We start from the raw sequence: 12,960 nt of genomic DNA, 5'->3' as shown, positions 1-12,960 counted from the left end.
CTGATAAAGGAAATAATGATGGACGAGGAGGAAGTGGCAGAAATGTATCTTCACTGTTGTGACATAAAGACTGCATTTCTGCATACTCGTAGAACGTATTTCAAATTCTAGTAAAGTCATGATTCTCTTAGAGCCTGAATGTTTTATGTTAATATTTTTCATAAGTAAGACATTTCATAATAGCGTTTCTGATTTTAAAGAACACGAAGCAAAATTTAAAAAAATAATAAGAAAATTGGGTCGTCAGATAGTAAATTCTGATCAGGCACAACAGACATGCGAACAAGAGATGACCAGCGAACATTATCCAAAAGTGCCCTACTTACAATAAATGCAAGCAGTACGTCCTTTAATAATGACAAGACCTGGAAAATCGATATATGACGTCCAAGTCGTGCAATAACTCTCTAACTGCCCAATATGCAGTTACTTTTCTACGTTCTGACCTAGTAAATAGCAAATGGCTGGTTGTGATAGCGATTATGGTCTTTCCATATTCTTGGACGGGCAGATTTTAAAAGCATGACGAGAGGGAAAAAAAGTAACACGTATATGGTCGTGATAGGTAGCTACCCAGTACATATTGCATCACATACATAAAACATTGAACACCTTTCTTGGTATGGCATTCTAACCATAAAATATTGGAATGCGCCTGACACAAATCCGTCTTCTTGTATTAGTTTGAAACATATTTCACGTCTATGCCCAGATTGCATATCAGAAGTTAGCAAAAGGCATATTTATTTTACAATTAAAAGTTTAGTTTTTTTACTAACTTCGCTTTTTTTTTCAATTTAATTACAATTTTAAAATAACACGACGAATTTGATATACTGGTAAAAAATTAAAGTTTTAAATTCATAATAAATCGTATAATAATATATTTCTTTATTATTTTGATTAAATAGACAACTCCTTGTTTTAAACATTTCATCGGATTCTCATCGTAAAAAATGACTTTGTAAATAAATCCTCTAACGCCTTTTATTCTCAGAGTAAGCGGTGCTCTTTAGCCTTAACAAACTTTGAAAATTAGTTGGCAGCTAGCCATCAATAACAGTTGAACCCAAGGCTATAAGTGATTTTAAAGGCATCTGAGAAAAAGTACAGAATACAACAGTCACTATCTCGTGGTACTAAACCTTAACGGGTATATGTATTATTGTCCGAAATAGTGTGATACTAGACGTTTTATAGAAACATGATTTATTTATTTATTCGTACGATGATATAACGGCCGTGAGGCCACTTTTACGGGGAAGTACGGCACCATCTCAATCCCCCCCCCCCCAAATTTTATCCATGTTGGGGGATCGGCATAGCTGACGAACCAGGCCTATGGCTGAGTCTTAAGTATTCCTGACTGTAATCCGTGTGTGTTCACGGGGACCAGTTTGCCTGCTTGCTGGAAGAAAACCCCCCAGTTAAACTGGGGAGAAAAAGCCCTGCTGTCCACGCCCAAGACTGGCTAACTTGGTTGTGTCTGAGAAAGATCCTTAGCTCCTCACGTCGGCGACAAGAATCGAACCAGGGACACTCCTTTCCCAGGCTTGCGAACCGTATAGCCACTCGGCTAACCGCGCGGACTAGAAACATGGTGTGGGAGATATACGACAGTGGTCTGAAACGTTCTCGCCCTAACAATGAAAAAACGAATTTATAATTTCAAAATTATTTTTATTTTGCAACATAATCTCCCTTAAGACTAATACAGTTATTCCAGCGATGCTCCAGCGCCATTATCCCGTCCCTGTAGTGGTTCTCGGTAAGATTTGAAAAATACCCTTCTACAGTTGCAATCACCTCTTGATTCGAAGAAAGCCGCTGACCAGCGAGAAAGAGTCTTAGTTTTTGGGAAGAGATAGAAGTCAAAGGGAGCCAAATCTGGGGAATAGGGTGAATGTTCCAACAACTCATGGTGCAGATCCCTTAATTTTCCCATTGCCAAAATACCTTTGTGGGCAGGTGCATTTTCCTGATGAAAGATGATTTTTTTTCTTCTGCAAACTGGGTCTTTTCTCACGAATTTTTTCGTCTAGTCTGGTTAAAAGATCGGAATAATATTCTCCGGTTATTGTTTTACCCTTTTCAAGATAATTATTACGCAAAATGCCTTTAGCCTCCCAAAACACCGATGCTATGCCCATTCCGCTGATGGAACCGACTTTGTCTTCTTTTGCGCTGAAGAATCGGCTCCTGCCCACTGTTTTGACTGCTGTTTGGATTCTGGTTTGTAATGGTGAATCCAAATCTCATCCATAGTAATAAATCGACGCACAAAATCAGTTTTATTCTTGTTAAAGCACTCCAAGCACTGCTCAGAGATTTTCATGCAAGTACGTTTTTGATCTGCTGTGAGCAAGCACGGCACCCATCTTGCGCAAAGCTTTTTCATATGCAATTCTTCATGCAAAATATCTCGCTGAGACTATAGGCATTTCAAAACATCTTTTGAAATGCCTATAGTCTCAGCAATTTCAAGCACTTTGACTCGTCGGTCATCCAATACTGTATCGTGCATTTGATCAATGATTTCTGGTGTTGGATCATTTTGAAGGCTGGTACGACCACGTTAAAACTCGACAGCCCATTTCAAGGTTATCATGGATGCGAAGTACATATTAAAATTTTAATACCATTGATATTACATTGAAATATATGATGGATACGAAGCGTATGAGGATGTGTATTTGATCCATAATGGGCGTAAAGGTGGTTAAACCTTCTTTTACAAAGAATTTTTTAACCGCACGATACTCAATTTTATCCATTTCAAGGGATACAGACAACAGTTTTGCTTCAGACAGCTGTATAAAACAAACTACTTGATAGAATGACTTGCAATTTCATATGGATGCTTATGACAGATGTACCAACTTAGAAAAAAAAATCTTGCCGATAGTGTTGCCATCTATGCTCGAGGACGAGAACTTTACAGACCATCCTTAGTAGTAATATATATTTTAGAAAAAACAGTACATGTAAAGGAAATTAAAATTTATTATTAACTCCTTTATATATTTCATCCATTGTAACATGAGCTTCCTGCTGGGAGAATGTAAAAGATTGGTTACAACATTCAAAATATGAAATACAAGAAGGAATTATATAGTATGAATATACTTCCTCATGTCTCGCACAGCTGAATTGTGTAGTCGATTTTTTCTTGAGTTGCGGGGTCAAAAAAAAAAACAGTTTCTGGCAGGGGAAAACCTACTGGCATGTTTTGAATATCGACTGACTAAGGAACCAGCTGAAAAAAAGGCCTAGGAAAATTTCTAGTTGGCAAACAGAATCAAATGTATAACTCTTTTTCATATATATAATTTTTTCAAGGTCTACTGGTTTATTTAAAATTTTATATAATTAGATAAAGGCACTTTAATGGAGGATTTCTTTAAATCAAAATAACGGAACTCCTTATTTTGTGGGGGGAAAAAAAGTTCCACTCGTATGCCCTTGGTGTTTGATTCCATAGGCGCTAGACTGTCGCCAAAAAGAATTAATAAACTAAAATGAGCAATCTGATTATACTTAACTAGCCAAAAGTTTTAGCAAGTACACTGAGAATAATAATAATAATAATAATAATAATAATAATAATAATAATAATAATAATAATAATAATAATAATAATAATAATAGTTTATTATCTCTCAAATAAATTACACGCATATACTGCAAAATTTAGGACAATATATTTTCTTACAAGTGGCTAGTATGGAGTATAATTCATATCATTGTGATTTGCATGGTTAATACAATTAATATAAAATATTTATATAAAAATTTTATATTTATATTAATATAAAAACTATTCATTTATTATTATTATTATTATTATTATTATAAATAGTAATAATTAGAGTTATAGGTGACATTTACACGAAGCAAATACTATAATTATGGTTTACATATTAAAATATAACTGTAACAGTAAACTTTACAGTTTACATGTTAAAGACTCTGAAGAAAATAATCATAGTAATCAATTTTTTGGCAATGATCAGGTTTATTCTATAATAATAATATTATTAAATGACAGGTTCCAGTGTAGCCTCTTGAAAATGCCATTTAATTTCATATTCGTGAGGCCACCCAATGAAACGTTATAAGCTAGAGTCTGGTCACAGAGTGTAGGACCTTTTTCTTTGGCTGGTTTCTGAGTTAGCCAATATGTAGTAGGGGCAAGTAGTTTTTGTTTTTCAGGAAATTCGAGTTTTTAACCCGGAATAATAGTAATAAAAAAGATCGAAAAGCTCATAATATTATAGTCAATAATATGATCGTTAGGGTTTAGGTTCATGAGATGGCGGCGGTTATCTGCCATACTCTCTCTCTCTCTCCCTGAAAAGCCCTTCATTCATTGATTGCTATGTTCACTATCAGTGAAGGCTTGAAAATGGAGACGACTGCCCATCTATCTTCAAAAAAAAGTTTATTAGGGCCAAAGGAGTTCGCTGACTTCCTTGGGGAATAAAAGACGTTAGAGGAACTATTTTATTTATTTACATTACATGTCGACTCCATGGAGGTGATAGTAACATAACACAAAGGTCGCAAAGGTTATTCCACAATGATTCATCGTCTTCTACATTACATAGACTACTCACCACACTATACAATCCACAGTCTACTTTACATAAAATCTACCATCCATACTACACAATCCAGCGTCTGCACTACACCACTTACTACCCCCCCCCACAATGTATGTGTGTATAATATTACATATTGCAAGATATTTTTAAAAGTATATTTTAATATTTTATTTCAATTTCTTATAAGTAATCACATTTGAGTTAGCACATTAAATACACACATCAGTTCGATTCCTTGAAGTAAAGGCTAACAAAAGAGAGACTTGGCCTTTTTACTGGTGGTGGTGCGGGGAGGGGGGGGTAATCACGAAGCTGAAATCCTTGTGAAGGCTTGAACGTAACAGTAAGATACACATTTTCTGAGAAAGTTTGCACGTAATTTATACTAAGATTTGCAGAATTCGAGTACGTATGAAAATTACGTCTCTAAATAAATGCGTTTGACCTAAAGTTAGTTTTTACTGGTGATAGTAAATATCTATTTGCGTTTCACTTATGGTATGATTTTCAACGGTGGCGTCATGCACATCAGTAGCGTGACGCTCATGAATAGGTAGAAGTATTTCAATCGAGGTGTCCTATGGTATACAACGCCTCTCCTAGAACTTTACACGCTTTTATTCGTTGCTAGGACAACAGTATTGTTTGACGTAGTTATATTGGACCGTAGACTCTTATGGAGTAGTATAATTTAGTTGCGAGCATATTTTAATATTTTTTATACACCATTTTATAGACATACGTTAATATAATGAAACTCGTATTTCTCACTTTCTTGTTGCTTTAAATATTTACAATTTAAAATCTTCCAACAGGATTGTAAAAATGCTATTACAGTTAGTTATTTTCGTAAACAACTGTCTTGCGCGAAAATATTGTAAGATATCAAAGTGAATCAAATCAATCTAAGGCAACAAATCTTAAGGAAAAATATTGCCCTCTTATAACGAAAAAGAGTGGAATAGTTCTGGTAATTTTGCATCTACTTTTGCGTTACCCCTCGTAATAGTAGCCTCATCGGAACAAACCAGTAATAATACACAGAAACGGAAGATATGACAAACAACAGCACACCTTGTGTAGCAATCAATACAGGCCGAAATACAAAGCAAAGGCAGGTAAACTGCAAGGTCACTATCCAGAAAGATTTCAGAGTAATATTTATTGTACTGACGGTGATTAAAAAGGTAGAATATTTTTATTTGTTAAATGAAGTAATGATCAGCATCTTTGACGGGAAAAAAAAAAAAAAAAAAAACACTAGTTGTCAATAATTATAATAAACTAAAACCTTTGCAGCTTTTAGTTATTTCAGTATTAGCGTATTGCTTTTTTAGCATTTTGCTAAATATTACCCGAGCATTGACGTCATTCTAAGTGTCTTCTTGTCCAACTTATTCCTAGAATATTGCGAGTGACCTACAACTTCAACAGTGACCTTCGTTACAGTAGTGGGCAAGGAAAATCGATTAGCAGAAGAGCCGCAAGAGTGGAAAGATGCACATCTTAAAGCTCATATTACACTAAGGGTAATTATAAAGAAACTGTGCTGCGATTATCTTCCTTCTATCACTGGATTATTGTGCGTGTGTATGGCACATTTGATTCCGACAGCTGACCGATCAGTAATTTAAGCCATTAATGAGATATTAAATTTTTTTTTTATCATATTTCTTAAAATTTCGAACTAATATTTTAAATTGTGAATATAATGATGATGATTTACGGTAACTTTAGCTATGCCAATAATTGTTTATTGGTAATACCGAATAATAACTGGGAAGAACGTAAATTAATATTAGTAAATAACCGTGAAGTTCCGGAATTGTAATAAAGTATAATACCAGAGGTGGCGCTTCTGCAGCACTGTTATTTGTGCTCATCTATTTAACCGAACTAAACTAAACACAAAGTAGAGAATAAATTATTTCATTTATTATTATTATGCGCTGTAATAATAATAATAATAATAATAAATGAAATAATTTAATATTAATTTACGTTTCCAGTAAATTAATATGTTAATGCTTTAACAGTATTATTATTTTTATAATAACGAGGATAAATGTAATTGGGAAGGTAAATTAATATTAGTAATAATCATGAAGTTGCTGAGTTAAAGAATAAAACCAGAGGTGGCACTTCTGTAGCACTAGTATTTATGCTTATTTATTTAACAGAGCTAGACACAAATTTGAAAATATTTTTTTCATTTATTATAATTATGCGCTGTAATGCTTTATTATTATTATTATTATTATTATTATTATTATTATTATTATTATTATAAAAGAATAAATTTCTCTTAATATGATTATTTTTAAACTGAATTTTATTTCTTATATTAGTTCAACAGGTGGGGAGGTTAGCCATATTTTATTTGACCAACGCTAAAGTTCAAACATTAACATTCTTTAAGGTCAAGTTGCGTTTTAAATTAAACCATCCACGAAAATTTAAGGTGTAGCACGTTAGTTTGGTGGATTAAAATCTGAATAAGAAACTTTTTTCAGTCACTTATTGGCAGTGGCGGCTCGTGGCTTAAAATCGTGGGGGTGCTGCAACTTTCGAAATATACATACACACTGCAAGTACAGTGTATACGTGTTTGGATAACATATCAAAATTATGGTAAAAAGTTTAAAAAATAAGCATGAAAAAAATATTATTTATTATCGATAAAATTATACAGTTTGGTATAATTCAAAATTACTTAAAAATAAAATATATTCTTCTTGTTTTGTTTCATGAAAAAATATTGTTTATTATCGATAAAATTATACAGTTTGGTATAATTCAAAATTACTTAAAAATAAAATATATTCTTGTTTTGTTTCATGAAAAAATATTATTTATTATCGATAAAATTATACAGTTTAGTATAATTAAAAAATAAAATCCATTATCATAACCCTAATAATGCTCTGAAATAAAAACTATAACAAATGTTATGTCTTTAATTGTAATGTCCAAATATTTAAAGAGACGGAGTAAACACGATGCGAACACTCTACTACTGGCGGAAACTGCATATAAACAACAGTGGAACTGCGCGACGGACAGTGCCGCATTACGCTAATAGCTCGCATCTCACTATGACGTGCATACGCTTGCGCGCGTAGCAATATGACACTGTGGTAAACACAGTGCTGCTAGCGTCCTTCGCCCTCCTAAGTGCTACAAGATGGATTTTTATTATTTTTTATACAAAATAAGAGAATTGTATAGGATTGTTGATGATAAAAATTAAATATTACAAGCAAATATAAATAAATTAATAAATATATTTATATATCGAGAAAAGTTGGGGGGTGCTGCAGTTCCGCAATGCCTATGCACGAGCCGCCCCTGCTTATTGGAGACTTAAAGTCTACGCCATGTCTGTAGTGGCATTCCAAAGCTAACCTATTGCATTTTTATGTCAACGAAACGTTTACTGAAACCCTATAGTATTTTATGTAAACAAAGAGTTATAAACTGGTAATCTTACTGGGAAGACCAAACATGATTTTATTTCACTTAGGTCTTCTATTAAACGAGTCGATAGACACCACGGATGTAAATAATCTGACACCTAAAATTTATTTATTCATTTTTTGGACAAATTTGAATAGCGAATTCAGAGTTCTGTCGCGAGTAAGAATAAGAAATGGATAACTCGGGAAATCAGACTACAACTGGGAAGAAGAGATTATGAGGACGGTTATAAGGACAAAGGTAAAGAGTAGCTGCATTGGCGGAGCATAAGGTTCACGCTAGGAAAGTGATCAGTGTAGTAGGAAAGAAATTACAACATGAGTGGAATGATTGTAGGAGAAATGAAAAATAACCCTGGAGAAGATGGCCAGATGACTAAAGTAGATGAGTTCTAGTGGAGGCTATTTATTGATATCAAGATATTTCATTCTGGAGAAATGGTTTTTATTTTTCAAAGGAAGGGAGGGAGAGGGATGACAGATTGAAAGTAAATGGCATGGATGCGTTCAAAATACCACGAGGCACGAACCCGGAAGATACTTTTAAGGAATCCGCTAAAGAACTGAAAGTCTTGAAATTATAGTAGTCCCTATGAAATGTAGAGCGGACAAGATACGCCACTACGTAAAGGTAGTATTAAAAATTGAAGCAAATTATAGAACACTTGCATTTTCAGAGTGGGGATTAAGATTTTAGAAAAATTAGTAAGGGATTGTTTACATAATGGATAGCCAAGGGTTAGATTATTTATGGAGCCAACATAGATTTGTTAAAGGCTGGTTTGGTTTTTAGTAATTTAGAGGCCATTTAGCCGTAAGATTTTATTATTAAAGTAGCAAGAGTGGTTTATACTGGGAATGAATGTTCTGTGAGGTCAGAAAAGGTGGAAGGTTTGTAAGTAGAGTTTCGGGATCCAGTATTAGAGTCAATATTATTTCAACAGCATTATAAATGGATTTCACTGAAACGAATGCTTATGGAATGATGAAATCTGGAAGAATTATCAGCAACTTTACTGATGTAGAAGATCTTCAGGATTTGAATGAGGCTGGAGAGGCGAGTAAACGCGTGAGGATACTACTTTACTGTAGTTAAGTGAATAAATAAATAAACAAACCTGATAATGCTTTTTATTTCCCAAAGGGATTAGGAGAGTATTTAGCCCTAACTTTTGAAAACTAGCTAGCAGCTATACTTCACCCTTAGCCGATCACAGAATAGCTCGCCCGAGACTATAGTGATTTTAATTGACATCCGGGGAGGAGAGTACAGAAGACAACTGTTGTTATATGTGGTTCCTAACACTATATATTATTGTCCTAAATAATGCGAATTATACGATCAATTTTTTTGAGTTCACAGGATGAAAAAATGAAAGAAAGCATTATCGCAGGAGGAAAAAAACCACCTTTCCCGTTCCAGAGATCGACTAACTTGGAAAGTGGTTGAAGAAAGGCTTAGAAAAGTTCCTAAAGTCGACGACTTAAACGAACTTAAAATCAACTTTCTTCGGGCTGGCTAGCGTTATGGAAGCAAACTCATTTCCACGGGACTACACAGGCCTTTGGAACTAAGTGGTATTAAACTAGGTATTAATTAACTAACTAGGCATTAAACTTTGAGATCCATAGATAGATGGCTGTATTCTATTAGTGTGACTATAGTGGATGAGATAAAGGAGGCAAGGGGATCTTGGAAAGACGATGGATAGAGAGGTTGAAGTTAGTTGCTCTGACAATGACCAGAAAAGATGAGAATTTAGTAGTGCCACTGTATAAGGCTCACATCATACTACATATTCTGTACATTCTGGTCGCCTGGATTTCGAGGGGATCAGGATTCTTTCGATAGAGAGTACAGAGGTTTGTAAAATTATGATGATGATGATGATATCGTGATTGTAGGATCACGACAGATTGGGAGCTGGTAATTTGTAGATTTTGGTGGTTAGGAGGAGATGGTTGCATGGAAAAGTTTTCAAAAAATGATGTATAGTTGCAGAGGTGGGTAAATTTTTCAAGATAGTAAGTGAAGGTAGTAAGTTTGAAGCAGTGGTATGGTGAAATTTGTGCTGCTGGAGACCCTCCTGTGAAGATTTTCATGATTCCGTTAAGGTTTTCTAATATAATGTTAACAATACGCTGCAGTGAAGTTCACAATAGAGAATGGAATCCATTTGTCGAATACATGAAACTGAAGATGACTTCTTTTTAATGCTTACCTCTCCCATCAAAAGCTGTGCAGCTGAAACACATTAGTACCAATTAGAGTAAAGATTTTAAAATGCCAGAACCTTGCTCTGGAGATCAAACACCAAGCTTTTTTTTTTCTTCAAGTCACCCCATGCCTTCAATAAGCAAAAAAGACACCCACAAACATCCATGTCCGCGGTGAGATTCGAACATCCTGCCGATCATTTAAAAACTGGAAACTCGATTCAGTTGTATAACTAAGGAAGACAAAAGAATGCTTGGTCTGTTTCTTTAATTGACCTGATCATTTTAAAAATAAATTTTGTTTTCAATAATTTAAACATTGTTAATATTTCAATTTAAGGTTTCAAAATAATGGTTTTCATATCTACATCGGTGCATTTATGTTTACTAATCTGTATTTATGTTAATATACATTAGCACTTATCAAAACTGCCGGAATGTTTTATGTCATAAATTATTGAGCTAATTGGAGCACAAATTTCGAAGCATTTAGAAAAATCTAGTGGTGTGATATATTTTGAATTTTACATATTAAAATTATTGTCATGACAGATAAACCTGTATTATTTGATATATATTATATTAAAGGCTATAAACCGAACTAAAACCTTATTCCAGGAAATCAAAAAAAAAAGTCTTAAAAAAACTTTTTTTTTTAATAATAAATTTATGATAATCGTATATATATATATATACAATTGTGTTTAAATCTCGAAAGTGGAATTTACAAAATATATCACATAACCTAAAGCACAAGATCATTAGTAGAATATGAATATATATTCATTTTTTTGTTATTGAATTTATTGATATGGGAAGATACCAACATAGTCAAGCAGTTATTTGCATAACACCTGACTACTGATCTTGAAATTTTTAGTTTAAAATAGAAGCTTTACTGATGAGAGACAGATATCAGGTTTAACAATATCGAATCGGAACACCATCAACAACAGCAATAACACACACACACACACACAAAGCAGAAGTGTGTGTGGGGGGGGACTCTTTGAAACCAATGTCACATTTTTAAGATGGTGATACCTATGAGAGAATTATTACATTTCTATTTGTCTACACTATGTTTATTCTATTATATTTACTTCTATATTAACAATAATCTATAGGAATATTATGAAAATTTCATTTAACATGATGATTTTTACTGTGCCTGTCATTTTTATATTTTATCCCACTGAAAGCACGTTTATATAGTTAATAATTTTTTTTTTAAAAGTTTGTAAGAACGTTTTTTTTTTCCAGACTAATATCACTGTTTATTTAAGAAATATATGACATTATTTAAGATGAAAAATCCGTATAAAATTAGATATATTTCATAGATGTAATAGCTGCACATAACTCTTATTTGCAGTGGTTGATTCATTGGTGCAATTAATGTTTGCAGTAATAGAGATTGTTCTTTTGGCATGCAACATCCTATGTAAAAAAAATCTGTTAAATAATAATCCCGTACCTTATAACTTCATACTCATAATCGATGCTTATCTCTCCTACTGAATTAACCTCCAGATGTTGCGGAGTTTGCAACAATTAAAGCCTCAGTGTCTTACCTTTTAAGAAGTCGGGATAAAGATGAAAGCAACTAATAGATCAAGGCGGTGCACACTGGCGTCCATTTTGCAACAAAATTTTCTTCCACCATCACCCCAATCGTTCCACCCCCCATTTTTACTGTAATGGAAATCAACGCAATCCTTCGGTCTAGTGTAGCAACCCGCAGTCACGTCGGTCGTAGCTACAGATGCCAGCCATCACCGAGCTCCAATCTTGTCCAATAACTGCATCCTACTCCCCCTGGTGTCTCCAAACGCAACTGCACACTGGTTATACTCGAGCTCAGTCCATTTGCTAAAGTTGGGGAGAGGGATGGCGGGGGGGGGGGAGCGTGAACTATGGAAGACGACAATTTTTGTACCTGTGTTTTGAATCAGACAACGAGGATGTGACAAAGACACAAATCGATAGTGTGAAGCGTTCTCGTCGCTTGGGGGCGTCAGCAGTAGGAAATTCTATACGATATCAGAAACGTAAGTGGTATTTCTAGCTGGACACTAGCACACCTGTTGTTCGATTGGAAGGTATAAAAATTATATCTTCTACAAAGATACTTACGCTTTCCTCACTCTCCTTTCTTGGCTTTTTTTATTTTAAACTAGGTTTATTTTGTTTTTGCAGTAGTGTTTGTTTAATTCGATTACTATCTTTTCGTTCATCTAAAAAAAAAAAAAAACTTTCTCTGTCACTTGATCAAAGAGACAAAAGCAAATATATTAGCCATTTATTCCACTAAGATACCAATTGTTGAAACTGCGCCATCTAGCTGCATTGAGTGGCTTCACACACACAATACAGGTAACATTGTCTGCGGAGTTGTCTCGTAGTGAATGGTTTAATGATGCAGTATTTCAGACGCAACAGTTGTATTAGTACGCTCTCGGTTGCAGAGGGACCAACGGGAGGGGGGGGGGGGGAGAATCAGTGCATCGGATGCGATTAAGTGTACTAGAAATAATATTGCGAATAATAGGAATCCCTTTCCGCCAAAACAAACAAACAAAAAAACATTAAACTAAATAACCGCGTTGCTTATTTTATTCATTAGTTACTAAAATAAAAGAAATAATTTACTATTATAATAT

At 34.1% G+C, this 12,960-nt stretch overlaps 1 protein-coding gene across 1 annotated transcript in view; it reads right to left on the bottom strand.

Moving 5' to 3' along the window:
• LOC150100060 (anoctamin-7-like) overlaps window positions 1-12,033 on the bottom strand; it is a 74,808-nt gene extending 62,775 nt beyond the window's left edge. Inside the window, exon 1 of the mRNA XM_090402353.1 lies at window positions 11,872-12,033. The gene's annotated coding sequence lies outside the window, so the exon portion shown is untranslated. The remainder of the gene's footprint in view (window positions 1-11,871) is intronic.
• Window positions 12,034-12,960: the final 927 nt, after the last annotated feature.

Source organism: Typopeltis vanoorti, chromosome 13, assembly GCF_054136105.1.
Source record: "Typopeltis vanoorti isolate ZY-2024b chromosome 13, IOZ_Tvanoo_1.0, whole genome shotgun sequence".
NCBI classification, from domain to species: Eukaryota; Metazoa; Arthropoda; class Arachnida; order Uropygi; family Thelyphonidae; genus Typopeltis; species Typopeltis vanoorti.
This window is presented reverse-complemented; position numbering and strand designations above follow the sequence as displayed.